We start from the raw sequence: 17168 nt of genomic DNA on the forward strand, positions 1-17168 counted from the left end.
CTTGTGGGAACGGAGGCCCCTTTGTGTCCGACTCGATGTGGAAAGAGCCCATGCGAAGCTGCTGATCCCGACAGATAGTGGGGACACGACCTCTTGTCGTTTGTTTTTGACGAGGGTGAGAGTTGAGAAGCTCGTCACAAAAAGGGCAACACTTAAAAGGGCCTCTGGAGTTGATGACGATGACGATTTTCGCACTGAGATTAGCTCCTTTGTTCCATTTAAATGCAATTCCAAGAAAACCGTGGCGCCACCTGGGACTCTGTGGCGACACGCCTGTTGTGAAACAGTGCAGGAGCGGATTGACATTCGGCAATAAGCAACAATAAGTAACACTAACAACAATTATATAGCATTGCCATTGATGGGCATTTTATGATTTGTGATTAAGACATTTGTTTATTGTGATCTGATTGTTGTTTTTGTGTGATGGCAACTATCTTGTGACTGATCATGGATTGTTGGTAATGTTTGTACAATTCTCGTAATGTTGGGAATTTTGTAGTGATACATTTTTTTTTGCAATGAGGCTGCCAACGTTTTGCATCAATCGGACTTGTGAAGTTCCTCGACGTGGATGAAGATTGTATTATTATTAACATATTATTAAAATTATATTATTAAAATATTCACATCGTCCGTCCAATATCCATGGAATGTTGTGACTCATCTCTTTTCCTACTGCCCTCTCCACTCTTCCCTCACCTCCCCTCTTTGTTCCTGACCCAATGACCCTAATTCACGACCCAGCCAACCTTAATACAAATTTGAAGCACCCTGTATTTTTTGGCCAGTTTGTGAGTTGTGCGGTCTATGGTCGCTCCGCTGCACATCCAGGAAACGATGCCCGTGGAGGAGCAGCAGCAGCAGCCGGGGCACCAGCAGCAGCAGGCGGGGCAGCAGGAGGTGAACGTGTCGTTTGCCGGCTCGGGCTTCATGGGCGTGTACCACCTGGGGGTGGCGAGCGCGCTGCTGGAACGCGGAGCGGCGCTCACGGCGCTCGTGCGCGCCTACGCCGGGGCCAGCGCCGGGGCCATGACGGCCGCCATGCTCGCCACAGCGCCACACCGCATCCCGGTGACGGCACGGGGACACGGGGACACTGACACGTGGGGGCACGTGGGAAGCAGGCACACGGGGACACGGGGACATGGACACGTGGGGGCACGTGGGAAGCAGGCACACGGGGACACGGGGACATGGACACGTGGGGGTACTTGGGAAGCAGGCACACGGGGACATGTGGGACATGGACACGTGGGGGCACGTGGGGATGCAGGCACACGGGGAAATGTGGGGCAATGAGACATGTGGGACATGGCCACATGGGGACACGGGGACGTGGGGACACGGGCATATGGGGACATGGGCACGTGGGCACAGGGGCAAGTGGGGACATGGCCACATGGCGCGAGGAAGGAGCTATTTAATTCTCTTCACCAGGGTCCACGCCGGCCACGCCGCTGTGCGGGCGGCCGACGAGACGCGGGGGTAGAGCGGGAGGGGTTGAGGCCGCACGGCGTTGGGAAGCGCGGGGAGTCTCTGACCCCCCCCCGTCCCGTGCTCCGCCAGGAGGCGACTCAGTTCGTCTACAGCTTTGGTCGCGAAGTCCGGGAGCTCGCGCTCGGGGTCGTGACCCCGGGGTTCGACTTCATGAAGACCCTGAGTTAAGTTCCGTTCCGTCTCTTTCCCCGACGGCACACCGGTGTGTTGGAGAGTAAAACCCACAGCAACATTTACAGCATTGACAATTTAGCCAGCTGGCTAATCGCCTGCTGATGATGATGGTTGTAGTCACCGGCGCAACGTCGTACTCGTATTGTAAATGTTGTGGGTTTACTCTCCAACACACAACCGGTGTGCTATACTCGTTATTCAGTTGCACTTTTTGTTTCCGTGACAAACCTTACTATTTAGCTGTGCCGGGTGTTGGCGGGTTTCACGACACATTTAGATTTACACGATCTCATCAAAAAACCTTTTATTATGGATAATATTGGTCGCGACAATAAAAAAAACCCTCAACGCATTCGCCAATAATAACACCGTGTACATGGCCTTGATAGGGAAAGTATATCATCGGCAATGGCTCTTTTTCCATGACATTTTGGCCATTGACCGGTACATCGCCTGTTATATCTGTTTACTATGAAGACCATACACACACAATGTTCTTATTGACCAATGTGTTGAAGTTTGTTGCTAATTGTGCACCACTATCCAATGTAGTAACAACAGCAGCACCACGAGGTAATTCTGCACAGTGTGCTGACCTTGTAGTCCAAGACACGGCCACACGTACAGTTCCGCCGAACCGGTGGTTGAGCACAAGGCGGGGATTTGTGTGCGTCTCTGTGTGGACCAACTGGTAAGCAACAAGACTATCAAGCGACGATGAAGAAAAACCACACACGGTGCATGGATTCTACTTTTGTTTGCAAAGATATTAAATTAGCAAAAATGGAGCTGGTGGGGAGCCATAGATAATAATAATATTGATCTAATCTTGATTTACAGAGCACCTTTAATATACCACGAGGTTAAATGTCGCTTCGTGTGTATGTTGAACTTATTTCGCCCCGTACATAGCCAACCGTGCTAATGAGGGGTACGGAATTAGGATAAAACATTTTCGAATATAAATGTAAAGATACTAGCTAACGGAGGACTGAAATACACTCAGAAAAAATACAACAACATAAAAAGAAGGAAAAAGAATGAAACAGTAAGATAAGCATAATATTTCAAAGTACAATCAGAAGGCTAAATGATATAAATACGTATTCTTTGGGTATTTCGGTAAAGCCACGTAGATAGAAAAATAATACAAATATCACGACGTTTCGATCGCAACACAAGCAATCGTCATCAGGTGAAAAAAAAACTATATAGCGGGAGAGCTGCTGAAGCAGGATGTGATAGGTTTGAGATGGGTTTAGCCCAAGGGTAAGTGGGCGGGGCTAGATATGGAATTTGCATGCCAATGTAAGATCGGAGAGCTGAGCTACCTCCACGACGACGCAGATGTGGAGGTGGCCATTGCATTGCGGGAGATTAGCATGTCAATGTAAGCGAACTACCGCAACGGTGGCTGTGCTATATAAATACGTCTCAAGCCTTGATTGAAAAGTCAGAATGAGATCTTTATTAAGACTGGAGGAATCCGATGAGCTGCAAAGCGATTTTTCACAGATGTCCAGTCGGGACGGATTAGCAACATCAACAACCGGTAGGAAGTGCAAAATAGAGAAAAGGTAAGCAAATCACTAAAAATAAATAAACAATAATAATTATACAAGGATACATTGCATACAGACATCCATGCCAAATTTTCAACACTGAATGCAAAGTAGCCGCTGTGAGCACAGAACCCTTTAGAGTAGCGGGTTCCAGGGTAACGGAGCCTCAACGCGAAGAGCCACGACCTCTCCTTTCCTCGTGAGCCCGACGCCTAAGAATATTTCAAAATCAGAATATTTATTTAGACTGGAGGAATCCGATGAGCTGTGAAGCTTTTTTCCACGGATGTCAAGTAGTTTCACAGATGTCCAGTAGAACACCCTCAGAGCAGGCGTCACCGCTGTCAGCTGACCTCACCGATGACACTCACTCTGACAATGCAATCTGTTCATGCGGTGCTTAGAAAGCCACTGGAGCTGTGCACTCTTAAATCTCGATTGAAAACTCTATTTGTTTAGAACTGCTGTTTGTGTTTAGTTTGTTGTCCTTCCCCCGCACATCCGAATGGCACGGTTGGCTACGTACGTGTGAAAGAAGTTCAACATGCAGAATTAAAAACTAAATATTTAATTATACTGGAGGAATCCGATAAGCTACAAAGCTCTTTTTCACAGATGTCCAGTAGGGGCAGGTCAGAACGTTACAACAGCAAACAATACACAAACACGCTAGGAGTGCAAAGTATAGAAAATAGAAACACATCTTGATTTAAAGCTTTCATGACTGCAGGGATTCATATTCTTGGTTCTTTCGGTAAAGTCATGTAGAAGGAAAAAAAATATATAAAACAATATCCTCAGCAAAAATATTTTCTTGCTGTGGATTTCAGACCTGATGATGATTGCTTGTGTTGCAGTCGAAACGTCGTGAGAATTCTTTATTGTTTTATATTTGTATCATTTTATTATATCCCTTCTGCGTGACTTTACCGAAAGAACCAAGAATAAGAAACAAATCTCTTTAAAATATATACAAATAAAATGATATATTTTTTGTATCTTACCAGTTAAAGCCCTCTGAACTATTAGCTTCTTTTTCAGAAGCGACTTAGAGCGACATACGTAAACCCATTCTATATTCCACATGATAACGACATTCACATGCGTTGCCAGTCTACGGGGTTGTGATTAACCATACTTCCCCACGCGGGCCAGCGCGGGCTCGTGACGGCAGGCACCAAAACTGATTTGGATATCGCTCGGCAACTTACGTTAGCCGTCGCCGAGGCATGGACTTGGGTTCATACCCCGGAGTGAGCTAACCGCTGCACCACCGATCACTTTTAGAGTTGCCTATGTATTGAACCAATGCCGTGAAGTCACACGCTGCCAAAAGGCTGTACTAGTTGAAGGGATGTGTAAAGAAACGCTGTTATATATTTGTTTACGTGGAGGGACGGATATGGGAGGGAGGCGTTGTGGTTGTGAACCCGGCAAGCACGGCATGTCACCCCGTGTCTCACACCCGCGCTGTGGTTGTGAACTCGGTAGTCACGGCAGGCCATCCCGTGTCTCACACCCGCGCTGTGGTTGTGAACTCGGTAGTCACGGCAGGCCACCCCGTGTCTCACACCCGCGCTGTGGTTGTGAACTCGGTAGTCACGGCAGGCCACCCCGTGTCTCACACCCGCGCTGTGGTTGTGAACTCGGTAGTCACGGCAGGCCACCCCGTGTCTCACACCCGCGCTGTGGTTGTGAACTCGGTAGTCACGGCAGGCCACCCCGTGTTTCACACCCGCGCTGTGGTTATGAACTCGGTAGTCACGGTAGGCCACCCCGTGTCTCACACCCGCGCTGTGGTTGTGAACTTTGTAGTCACGGCAGGCCACCCCGTGTCTCACACCCGCGCTGTGGTTGTGAACTCGGTAGTCACGGCAGGCCACCCCGTGTCTCACACCCGCGCTGTGGTTGTGAACTCGGTAGTCACGGCAGGCCACCCCGTGTCTCACACCCGCGCTGTGGTTGTGAACTCGGTAGTCACGGCAGGCCACCCCGTGTCTCACACCCGCGCTGTGGTTATGAACTCGGTAGTCACGGCAGGCCACCCCGTGTCTCACACCCGCGCTGTGGTTGTGAACTCGGTAGTCACGGCAGGCCACCCCGTGTCTCACACCCGCGCTGTGGTTGTGAACCCGACAGGGACGGGATTGAGGCGCTGCTGCCTGAGGACGCGCACAAGCGCGCCGAGGGGCGCCTCCACATCTCCATCAGCAGCGCGCGCTCCGGGCACAACCGCGTCGTCTCCAGCTACGGCTCGCGGCAGGAGCTCGTGCAGGTGCCCGTGTCCACGCACACAGCATGGAGGGCGGGGGTGGGGGGAGTGGTAGTGTGGGTAGGAGGGGGGTAAGGAGGTCGTGGGTGCCATCCCGAGCCTGACGATTGCCTGCTGTCATATTTGGAGTTTGCGCGGCTTCCTTTCTTCCCGTGGCCACGTGGATTTTTCTCTGCATCCTCGTTTTTTCCCCTCCACATTTAGCATCAACATCATGCGTTTAGAAAATCTGGCTATTATAAATGTCCACGTGATGAGCCACTTCGTTGAGCTATCATTTTTGGTCAGGTCGCTTCTGAAAAAGAGATTCTTAGCTCAGTGAGCCTTACCTGGTGTGTCCTGCACGGGAGGTGGGGGGAGTTGTGTGTGCGTTCGTAGTTGTTTGCGTTTGTTTTGTATGTTTGCGTGTTCGTTTTGGATGTGTGTGTGCTCGTTTTGGATGTGTGTGTGCTCGTTTTGTATGTGTGTGTTCCTCAGGGGGTGTGTGTACGGGTGTGATGGAGCGGTAGTGTAGCGGGTAGCGTGCTGCGCTATGATGCCGGTCACCCGAGTTCGATTCCCACTCACGGCCAACACCAGTGGAGATTATCTGAACTTGTCCAGGGCTTCCCCTAGGTCGACTCAGCTTCAAATTAGTACTTTGTGCAGTGTGCAAACATCGTCACTGGGGAGACAAAGGCGGCCGGGCGTGGTGATGGCCACTCACCCCCTTGTGTGCAGTGCCAGTCTTCGTAGATGCTCGCTAGCAGCACTTGCCCCAAAAGTCTGTAAAGGCCTTGTCTTTGTACGGTGTGCTTTTAGTGTTTAGTTTGTTGTCCTTCCCCCACACCTCTGATGAGCACAGTTGGCTATGTACAGCGCGAAAGAAGTTCAACATCCACACGCACGCACGGGTGTGCATACAGGGGGAGGTGTGTGCAAGTTGCTGTCCAGGCGTGAGCAGTGCACGTTACAGCTGAGCGTGTCCTGTCGTGTGCACGTGTGCAGGTGATCTTGGCCAGCAGCTTCATCCCGTTCTACGCTGGGCTCGAACCGGTCACCTACGACGGAGAGGTACCGCTCCCTCACAGACCTCACTGCCAAGGTCACGACCACCGCCCCGAGTGGTCGAATCGTCCCAAGGGCAGACATTAGGGCGCCGCGGTGGCTAAGAGATGTTACCCCCCCTCGCCTGGTATGGAGGAGTTCGTGGGTTCGATCCCGACCCTGACGCCTGTTGGAAAATTTGGAGTTTGCGTGTCTCTCTCTTATCATCATGGTGGCTAGTAGATGTTAACTACCTCGCCTGGTATATAGAGGTCGTGGGTTTGATCCCGACCCTGACGCCTTCATATTTGGAGTTTGCATATTCCAAGTCCTCTGGCTTTTCTGTCCACATTTAGAATCAACACGCGTTTAGAGTTTGTGGATGCTCTCAATGTCCACAGGACGATCAGCCACTTCGTGGAGTTGTTTATTATGGCCAGGTTGCTTCTGAAAAAGAGCTATATAGTAGCTCAGTGGGCCTGACCTGGTAAAATGAAAAATAGTTGAGAATTGAGCACGACCTGCACTCATTTCCCGCCGGGCGGCTGAGCGACGGAGCAAGTGGCTCGCGAATTCAATTCCTGGTCGGGGATTGGCTCACCCCATCGTCTCTTTGCGGTCGATAACAAGAGTACCACTTTGCGGGGAAGTCAACAGCCCTCTTGGTAGACTCACCCATGCCATAGGAATGTAGAATTTCGACAAGCGGCTTCGCGGCACGGCTCGGGTTCTCCAGTGGTATAAAAAAGACAACCTCTTGGCTGACCCGGCGCGGCACTGGTGCGGTTCGGTTACGCAGTGGAAAAGGAGGAATGGTTCGGTACGATAGCCGTGCTGCGTGGGTTGCGGTGTCTCACTCGGCCTCCCCCACCCCTCCCTCTCTCTATGAACATCCTCTGATAGTAATATGCCGTTGTAATGCACTGTTCGCTTGCGGGCGTTCTCTGGTCTGACACTGGTGAGACGAGGCCTGTTTCTGGTGTAGGCCAATACGTTTCAAAGACAATGCCATCTACATTATCAGAGGATGTTTGTTTGCATGTTTTGCCACAAACACGTGTCGTTAATGCAGACTTGATTTCTAGCAAAAAGGCAATTATTTGGTCTTTCAATATCTAAACACAACTCCTGATTTATTGCCAGAAAGGGGTAAAGACTATTGTTGTTCTTCATTTTTTGTATACTGGCGAAAAAAATGTCTCATTGACACCTCTCTCTTCTCTCTCGTCTCTCTCTCTCTGCGTGCGTACTCCCACCGGCTCCCCCGCGGTGCCAGTGCTGGTTCGACGGGGGACTCACCAACAACCTCCCCGTGCTGGAGCGTGGCCGCACCATCACCGTGTCCCCGTTCAGCGGGCAGCACGACATCTGCCCCTGCGACCCCGGCGCTGTGCAGCTCTTTGTGCGCGTGTCGCGGGAGAACTTCAGGGTGCGTGGACATCCGGGACGCCGCCTCCGCCGCGTCGTCATCGTCGCTGCAGCAGGCGGCGGTGGCGGCGGCGACTCACGTCTCTCTCCTCTCTCTCTCCTCTCCCTTGTCTCTCTTTTTTAAATCCTTTATATTAAGTTCACTTGCTTGCTTGCTTGCGTGCTTGCGTGCTTGCTTGCTTGCTTACGACTGTGCAAATCTTTCGGTCGTTTTTTAACCCACTTCCCGTGATCCAATCGAGCTGACATTTTGCACACAGACACGTTGTGCATGACAATTATTTTTTGTGAAAAAAATTTCCAAAATTTTACACTGTTTAAGTAAAAGTATTTAATTACCAATTGCTTAATGGTGGCAGACAATCATCTGACCCATAGGTGGCAGCCATCTCAAGCCAGAGGACTAGAGGACTCTAGCCGCCCGTTTCATGATGACGCAAATGTTGACTAACCACATGGCATGAAATCTCTGCCCCCACGCTGTACAATGGAGACTATTTATAGAGCAGTTAAATTGAAGCCGCCAGGTTCTTGAAAGTGGTAAAACGGGTCAACGCTAGTGCCCTCGGGAATATACGGGGCATGTCAAGAGGTGATCTTACATATAAAGGATTTATAGTGAAAAACTTTGTTTTTACGGGTTAATTTTTTTTTGTCCAGGATAGATTTATTACATGCGCATGTTATACAGCAAGCACGTTTTATAACGCAACATTGTCCAATGTAGGCACCGGAAACTTTGACTGCATTCTAGTACGATGCTTGGACACTTTTTAAAACGAAAACATTGAAACGAATGATTCTGGGTGGCATTGTACGTCACGTGCATTGTCTACAAGTATGGCTGGTCATTTGATATTTTCCACAGCGGTAGCTCTCCGGGTCTCATGGGTTTCTTCTCGACTTTTTCCACTGCCGACTCACCGCTCTGTAGAGCGGTGCCAGCTTACAGGACTTTTTGCGATGGCATGAGGACCGTTCGAGGGGCGGTCAGTCTCCGGCCATCCCTAAGGCAGTAAATATTATTGGCGAATTTGTGGCTGGGCCTCACTGGAGGTTTCGGGGGTGACTGCGTCCTTTTGGCTATTTCTGTATAACGCAGTCGTAACTTGCTTTGAAGGTCTTGCCCGCTTAGGAAGTTCCTCAGCTTGTTTCTCTCCTCTCTCGTCTCTCTCTCCTCTCTCCTCTTTCTCATCAAACGCGGGCCCCTGTGGTGGGCCGCGTGTCTCGCAGTTCAGAATGGCTTTCACTCCCCTCTTTAATCATGTATTCAATCCATACAGCATCATCATCATCATCATCATTCTCTCATCAATTTCGCTTTCACCGAGTCGACGCATCGTCACAGATTCACCCCCCCCCATTGCTTCCTCTCATCGATTTTATTCACCCCATCTCCACCATTACACTCACACGTTGTGCCGTTCTTTATTCTCCATATGAAGCGCCGTGGTGGTCAAGGCGCTATACAAATTATTACCTCTGAATGATGCTTTTTCTCGGAGAGCGCGGTGTTGCAAGTTGGCATTATTACATTATTATCATTGTCATCAAATTTGTCTCGGAAGACCCTCTAACACCCGACTCGTAGCCACGCAGGTGTACGTGGGGAGCGGTGGGGCAGCGGTTAGCGTGCTGCGCTACAAAACCCAACGACCCGAGTTCGATTCCCGCTCACGGCCAACACCAGTGACAGCGATTATCTGAACCGGTCCTGGGCCTCCTCCGCTAAGTCGACTCAGCCTCAAATGAGTACCCGCTGCCGTGGTGTAGTAAAAATCGCCACTGGGGAGACAAAGGGCGTTGTCGCTGGCCACCCACCCCCTCGTGCGCCGTGTCGGCTATCAGAGGCGCTACTCGCTAACAGCACTTGCCCCATCAGTCCATCGTTCACAGGACGTACCGGGGGACCTTTGCCTCTGCCGCAGGTGAACGTGCGGAACGCTCTGCGCGTGGCGCGTGCCGTGCTGCCCCCCCCTCGGCGCACCATGGAGGGCGTCTTCCGCTGCGGCTTCCAGGACGCGACGCGCTTCCTGCACGCCGAGAAGTGGGACCTAGGCCCCCAGTAGAGGGGGCCGGTGGGGGGGGCGAGGGTCCCCCTCCCCTCCACCCGCAGGAGGGAACCCTACTAGGCTGCAGGGACCCGCACCGGGCTGGAGTGAATGTGGAGGCGGTCCTACGGGTGAGGGGAGGGAGGGAGAGGGCACGCGTCCTGATTGGGGGGTGGGGTTGCTGCCGGCCCGAAACGTCGAGTCTTTTTTAAACGGGGCCCTACTTTAAAAAATATATATATTTTGGTAAATATCAATAACATCTACATTTTTCACAAGCAGGGGGGGTGGGAATCGCGTCGTGTATAACCGTGAAGGCGTCCGTAGACACCGTGCCGCATGAGTGATTGTGAGAGGGGGCGGTTATCGAGGGGTCCAAGCGACGGGGGAAGTTCTCAGAGGCCGAGCGATAGAGAAAGATATTTAGAGCTTGGACTTTAACAGTCTATGGGTCTCAATGTATGGTGGACTTCTTTCGCATGTCAGTAGCCAACCGTGCTAATCGGAGGTGCGGGTGTGAGTTTGTGCCAGTCTATGGGTTGTTTTGTGAGTCTATAGATGTCTCTGTATGAGTCTATGGGTCCCTGACTGAGTGTTTGGGTCTCTATGCGAGTTCTATTTGAATCTATTCTGTTTTCATTCAGTGTCGACTCAAACCGACGATAAGGAGCTGATGTGGAAGGGGGACTGGTGCTGTAGACTGGCAGGAGGCGGGTGACAACCCTGCAGCATCAGCTGATGAGGTGACCATCAGCTCTATCTGATTGCTAAACTGGGCCGTGAGAAATTTGGCAAAAAATAACATTTGGCGTGTCCTTCCTTAAATGCTCACAACGCGGGACGATTTCATTTGTTTGGTTGCGTCGGGTGGTGGAGGGTTTTTACGACAAAAAAACATTCCACCAGATTCGACAATAGTAGTGGCACAACCCAAGATGATTTTTTTCTGTTTTCAATTATCAATCGTAACATTGGCCGCGTGAAGTTGGCCTCGGGGTGGAGAGGTTTGCCGCGAGGAGTCGATCCGAGCGCGTGGGCACATGCAGGAGGATGCCGCCGCGCGAGGCCCACGGCGGCTTTCTGAATGCGGGCAAAGACTCCTGCAGCCGGTGCCCCATTCCAATGGGTGCCAGTGCACGGAGGTTCAACACGGAACTCGACACGCTCGTCAACTTGGCGTCGTGGTGGCGATATGTTAACTCCCTCGCCTGGTATGCAGGAGGTTGTGGGAACCTGACGCCTGCTGTATATTTGGAGTTTGCATGTCTCTACCTCTCCTCATGGCCACGTGGATTTTACTCCTAGTCGTTGGGTTTTTCCCTCCACATTTAAATCAACGTGGGTTTAGAGGATGTGGCAGCTATACATTTCCACGTGATAAGTCACTGCATTCAGTTATCGTTGATGACCAGGTCGCTCCTGAAAAGAAGAGCTGTACAGCTCAGCGGGCCTTACCTGGTAAAATAAAAAATAGCTATATCGTTTAAAAACAAATGACGCCGTGTTTGTGTGGCCTTAAAAGTAAAAATGTGTATTGATGCAATCGGGAGACACTGTAGTAGGAGGCACTCTGTTTATTTATGGCCTTCCCAGGCACAGGGAATACTATAACCGGGTCAGGACAGCAACAGGCTGCTTAACCCACAACGATGGAGACGAGGGTAGAGACTTGACGAGACTTGACGAGCTCCAGGGGTCCACTCCAACAACGGCTCCGAGTCCTCTCCGGGTCCCCCTTTTATCTCCCCGGCATAGCCTCGCTCTCCCTCGGCTACGCTGCCCCTCCTAGAAGGTTCCGGGGCTTTCTCCCGTACCCCCTCCGTCACCTTCTCCCCACATCCCTTCCTCCCGCCTACCTCCTCACCTGCTGACCTGACAGGGTTGCCATGGCAGCCGAGCCCCTTCTTGCCAGCAGCCAGCGCGACGCGCCGTAGTGACCCATTCCATGTTAATACAAATGTGTAGTGCTCCTAATGAAGACACACACTACGTGGTTGGAGGCAATCCGTTTATTAACACTTCCTTTAATCAGGACCTTTTCGGAGCTAATTCTATAGTTGGTGTAGACGTCCTTGTCTCTACGTAACCCCCTAGACACGAGGCTATTGCAGCTCCACGACCCGACGACGTGACCCGACGACGTGACCCGACCCATCGAACGCTACTCACTCAGTCTACCCTCGATCATCTCCGCGCTCCCCTTTTATCCTGTGGCGCGCTCTATCCCCCTAGTGGCTGATATACTGTCACTACAAATGTATAAAAGGCCATGTTTCAGGCAATGATCATTCATAGCAAAACAAAATCCACGAAGAATGTACGTGCCATTAAGTAGGGCCATTGCCTGAAACGTTGCCGATGTGTATATATATATGCTCTTTTAAGACCACAACTTGTTATAGAGACGAATATATTGGCTTGGTTTTTTTTCTCCTTTACTGATCTGCGAGGTGCTTAATTTCCACTCGAAGTAAAATAAAATATATACTTTTCCTTTTAAAGGCCTCATACAGAGTGTTTACTTGTGTTTACGGACGTGTTGAGTTTGTTGTTTGTGCTTGTGCATCACTGCCCACGCAGTAGCAGCACCATTACCAGGTCTTAAAAAATGGGACCTTTTGCCAGTATCAAAGCATGAAAAACAAGAATAGGTTTTACTCTTTCTGGCAATTTATAAATAAAATAGGTTTTATTACCCATTTTGTAGCTGCTCACCCCGAGCTCTAAATGCTCTGATCGTGGCATTGTCTTTGTACTGTTCGCCTTTTGGCGTTCTCTGGCCTGACACCGGTGGTGAGACTAGGCCCTAAAGAAGGCTGTCTCTGGTGTAGGCCAATCCGTTTCATAGACAATGCCCATATATTATCAGAGCATGTTTGTTTGACCACAAGTACGTGTAGTTAATGCAGGCTTGATGCCTTGCAAAATGTTTCTATTTGGTGTTTGAATATCTTAACACCTCCTGTTTTATTGCCTGAAAGGGTAATTTATATATATATATACCAGTTACTTTGTTATAAACAGAGTTGTTGAACGTCAAAGGCCCAAAATGTCAAGAGACCAGCAACAAAGAACACAATAAAAGTCGTAATAAATATATATACACTAGGGTGTAATGCGTGTCTTAAATAAAACTCGGTTGTTATCATTAAGAACTTGGCGGTGAAGAGAGACGATGAGGGGAGATCATTCAGAGTGGAGCGGTGTGAGGGATCAAAGCAGAGAGAGAAGTGAGGTAACCTGAGTGTGGTGAGTGAGTGAGTGTGTTGTTGTGACCTGCAGTGTGGTGAGTGGGTGAAAGGGTGTGACCTGCAGTGTGGTGAGTGGGTGAGTGAGTGTGTTGTTGTGACCGGAGGCGAGGAGTGGTGGTCGTGGTTACTTATGCCCCCACCGAAGACGAACATCCGTGGAGGGATGCAGGCAAAGCCGATGAGTCAGATGCCTTCTATGATCTCCTGTCACAGGTGCTGGCTAAAGTGGCCACTCGGGACAGAGTCATCTTGTTGGGTGACTTCAATGCCCGAGTTGGTCATGATGCTGGCACCTGGTCTGGAGTGATTGGAAGGCATGGGCCAGATCAGCTCAATAACAACGGTAGGAGGCTGCTAGATTTTTGTGCAGCCCATGGGCTTGTAATTACCAACACGCTCTTCCGGCATCGGCGCATCCACACAACATCATGGATGTATGCCGGGTCCAAGCAAGAACATCTGCTGGACTGCATAGTGACGGACCAGCGGATGCGAGCCCATGTCCTTGACACCAGGACGTACCGTGGAGCTGATCTGCCCTCTGACCATCGACTAGTCATCTGTAAGATGCGCCTGCCATTCTTCCACTCCGGTGGTGGGTGTACACCCAGGACCCCATTCCAGCCAAAAGTGGCCTGGTCTCAGCTGATGAAAGTTGCAAGCGAGAATTTCATCATCGCTTGCAGCTGGGGTTGGCATCGTCCCCCACTCCTCCTGATGTCGAGGGTAAATGGGCGAGGTTTTAGGACTGTGACTCATGCAGTTGCAATGGCTGCTTTGGGTACGCGGTCCAGACCTCCCCAGAAACCCTGGCTGATAGAGGATGTGTTCAGGTTAATTGAGAAAAAGCGACAGGCCCACTCTCATCGGCTACAGCATCCCACGTCAGAGAATGAGGAGGTTTACCGCAGCCTTCGCTCGGAGGTTCGGAGAGCCGTAAGGCGCTGCAAGGATGGGTGGTGGTCGCGGGTTGCTGAGGAGATGGAGTCTGCCTCAGTGGCCCACGATCACAAATCACTATTTAACTCCATCAAAAAAGTAACCTGCAGCGCCACACCTATTACCATCATTAGGGGAAAAAACGGTGATCCAATCTCCGACACCCAGGAACAGGTTTGCAGATTTGCTGAGCATTTCTGTGAGGTCCTGGGGGAGAAAAAATCTCTCAGCCAGGAAAACATCATGGCACAAAGTGGGGATAACCCTGCTGAGGCTGCGGTGCCTCAAATATTGGAAGAGGTAACCCCCTGAGAGTGGCTGGCTGAGGTGCCATCTGTTGAGGAAGTACTGAAGGCGATCCGGAGTCTGAGACCAGGAAAGGCACCGAGCAGAGAAGCGAAATGCTGAGGGATGGTGGCGTTTATGCACACACTGCCCTATATGACATCATAACAACAGTCTGGACCACTGGACGGGTTCCGCAGGATTGGAAGGATGCCCTGGTGGTCCCCCTCTTTAAGAAGGGGGACCGCACAAGCTGTAACAACTACAGGGGCATCTCACTCCTCAGTGTGCCGGGAAAGGTCCTGGCAAGGAGTATTCAACATCGCCTTGCTAGGCACGCTGAGGAGAGGCTTGCGGAACCCCAATGCGGTTTCAGGAAAGGGCGGTCCTGCACAGATGCCATATTTTCTGTCCGTCTGCTACAGCAGAGGTGTAGGGAATTCCAACAAGACCTACATCTCTGCTTTATTGACCTGGTCAATGCCTATGATACCATCAGTAGGCCTGGGCTCTGGGTTGTTCCTCGTGCTTTCGGAGTCCCTGCCCCTCTGCTCACGATCATTAAGGACCTTCATGATGGTGAGCGGGCCCGGGTAAAACTACGTAGCCGGGAGTCGGAGCCTTTCCCTGTACACCTTGGGGTGCGACAGGGATGTCCTCTGGCTCCTACATTATTTAACATCTATTTCGACTGCGTAGTTCGTGAAGCCTTCAATAGTTGTACTGGAGGAATTTCCATCTGGTACAGATATAATGGGAGGCTGATCGACGCCCGGGTGCGATCAAGGGATGGCTCCCTATTGGTCAACCACGTTATGTATGCCGATGATTTGGTAATAGCTGCTCATTCAGAAGAGGAGTTGGAGACGCTGCTGCTGAGACTGGAGCATGCCACTAAGAGGTGGGGCCTTACCATCAGCCCCACCAAAACTAAGCACCTGCCTGGGTATTTTGTACCATTGGACACTCCACCCCCACAACTCCCAATCGGTAATGGGGCAGTTGTGGAGAGAGTGGAGAGTTTCCCATACCTGGGCAGTGTGCTTATGACCGGCTCCAGTTGATCAGCAGAGGTCTCACTCCGAATCAGTCGAGCGGCAATATCTTTTCATCGGTTGCATAATGATGTGTGGAAGCTACCTGGTCTGTCGCTCCGCACGAAGCTTCAGGTCTTCTCGGCCAATGTCATTCCCTCCCTTCTCTACACTTGCGAAACGTGGACCCCCCTAATGGAGCATCTTCGCCGGTTGGAAACATTTAGGCTGGCCTGCCTACGATCCATCTTGGGTTTAACCAGGCTGGATTGTGTGAGGAGCTCACAAATCCTTGAAAGGTCTGGGCAAAGTCCCATCAGTGAGCTCCTCCGGCAGGCAAGGCTGCGTTGGCTGGGTCATGTAGCCCGCATGCCCAGCCACCTCATGCCTAAACAGCTTTTGTTCGGCCGGATCGAGGGGGCTAAACGGGCGCGGCACGGGCTAAAGAAGAGATGGAGTGATGTGGTACAAGAGGACGTGGAGCTGAGTGGACTTGCCGATGACTGGTACCAACGGTGTCACGATCGGCCTCTGTGGAGGAGGCTCGTGAAGGACGCTACTGGGCAGTTGGAGGCAGTCGCCCTCCAACATCAACGGAGGGCGGAGGAGCGACGCTCACAACAACGAGCTGAGCGTCGGGTGGCTAAAGCACAGCAAGTTGGTACAGTAGGGGCCACAGGTGGTGCATCATCCAGTCATCTCGGTCATTTCGGTCAGTCGACCCGTGGCATCTGCTGCTGGGTCTGCCCCGTGACTCCTGCCAGCGGGCGTTCGACACTTCACGTGGCCTCAAGGTGCACTTGGCCTGGCACAAGCGTCGTGGTGACGTCACCGCCACTTAGTGGCGAATGGCGGTTGTTGTTGTGACCTGCAGTGTGGTGAAAAAACAACCCCCTACCTCCTCTTAGGTGCCGGATGGCAACGCTGTGGTGGGCAGTGCTATGGGGGGTGGGCCAACTTAGATTGGCCATTCCCCTTATGGCGTTTGTAACCACCACATCGGCCAAATGGGGGCTTTAGACGGGTGCGAGGGGCTAGTAACCCCTTCACCTTCAATTTATTACCACCAATCCACGATTTAAAAAATATAACTAAGCTTGTGCCGTAGGCCCCCGGGGGACAGGTGTCTATGACGTCTCCTGGCCAAACCCCATTTGGCGGAGCCAGGAGACTGAATCCTTACCCTTGGGGCTCCTCCAAAAACCACAAAAAAACACTGTTGGTGGCCACGTAGAATGTTCAAACGCTCACTGCGGAGGAGAGGCTGCCACTCCTCTGTCGGGAGCTGGACCGGTAGTGCCTGGATCGCTGTGGTATACAGGAGGTCCGGTGGACCGGCTCTGGCTCCTGCCACCATGAGGGGTGGACAGTCCTCTATTCGGGGCAGGAGACTACCAAACAACAGGGAGTGGCTCTTCTTCTGAACAAAAGAAGGGGGCATGGGAGCGTGGCGGAGAGGTGTGGGAAGCTGTAAGCCCCAGGCTACTTTGAGGTCGCCGTCCCATCAACCAGAGGCGAGGAGTGGTGGTCGTGCTTACTTATGCCGCCCACCGAAGACGAACATCCGTGGAGGGATGCAGGAAAAGTCGATGAGTCAGATGCCTTCTATGACCTCCTGTCACAGGTGCTAGCTAAAGGGATAGAGT

At 51.4% G+C, this 17168-nt stretch overlaps 1 pseudogene; it reads left to right on the top strand.

The window, feature by feature from the left end:
• Nucleotides 1–840: 840 nt before the first annotated feature.
• Nucleotides 841–10031, top strand: LOC144732524 (patatin-like phospholipase domain-containing protein 4; annotated as a pseudogene).
• Nucleotides 10032–17168: the final 7137 nt, after the last annotated feature.

Source organism: Lampetra planeri, chromosome 43 (assembly GCF_965212315.1).
Source record: "Lampetra planeri chromosome 43, kcLamPlan1.2.h2, whole genome shotgun sequence".
Lineage (NCBI taxonomy): Eukaryota > Metazoa > Chordata > Hyperoartia > Petromyzontiformes > Petromyzontidae > Lampetra > Lampetra planeri.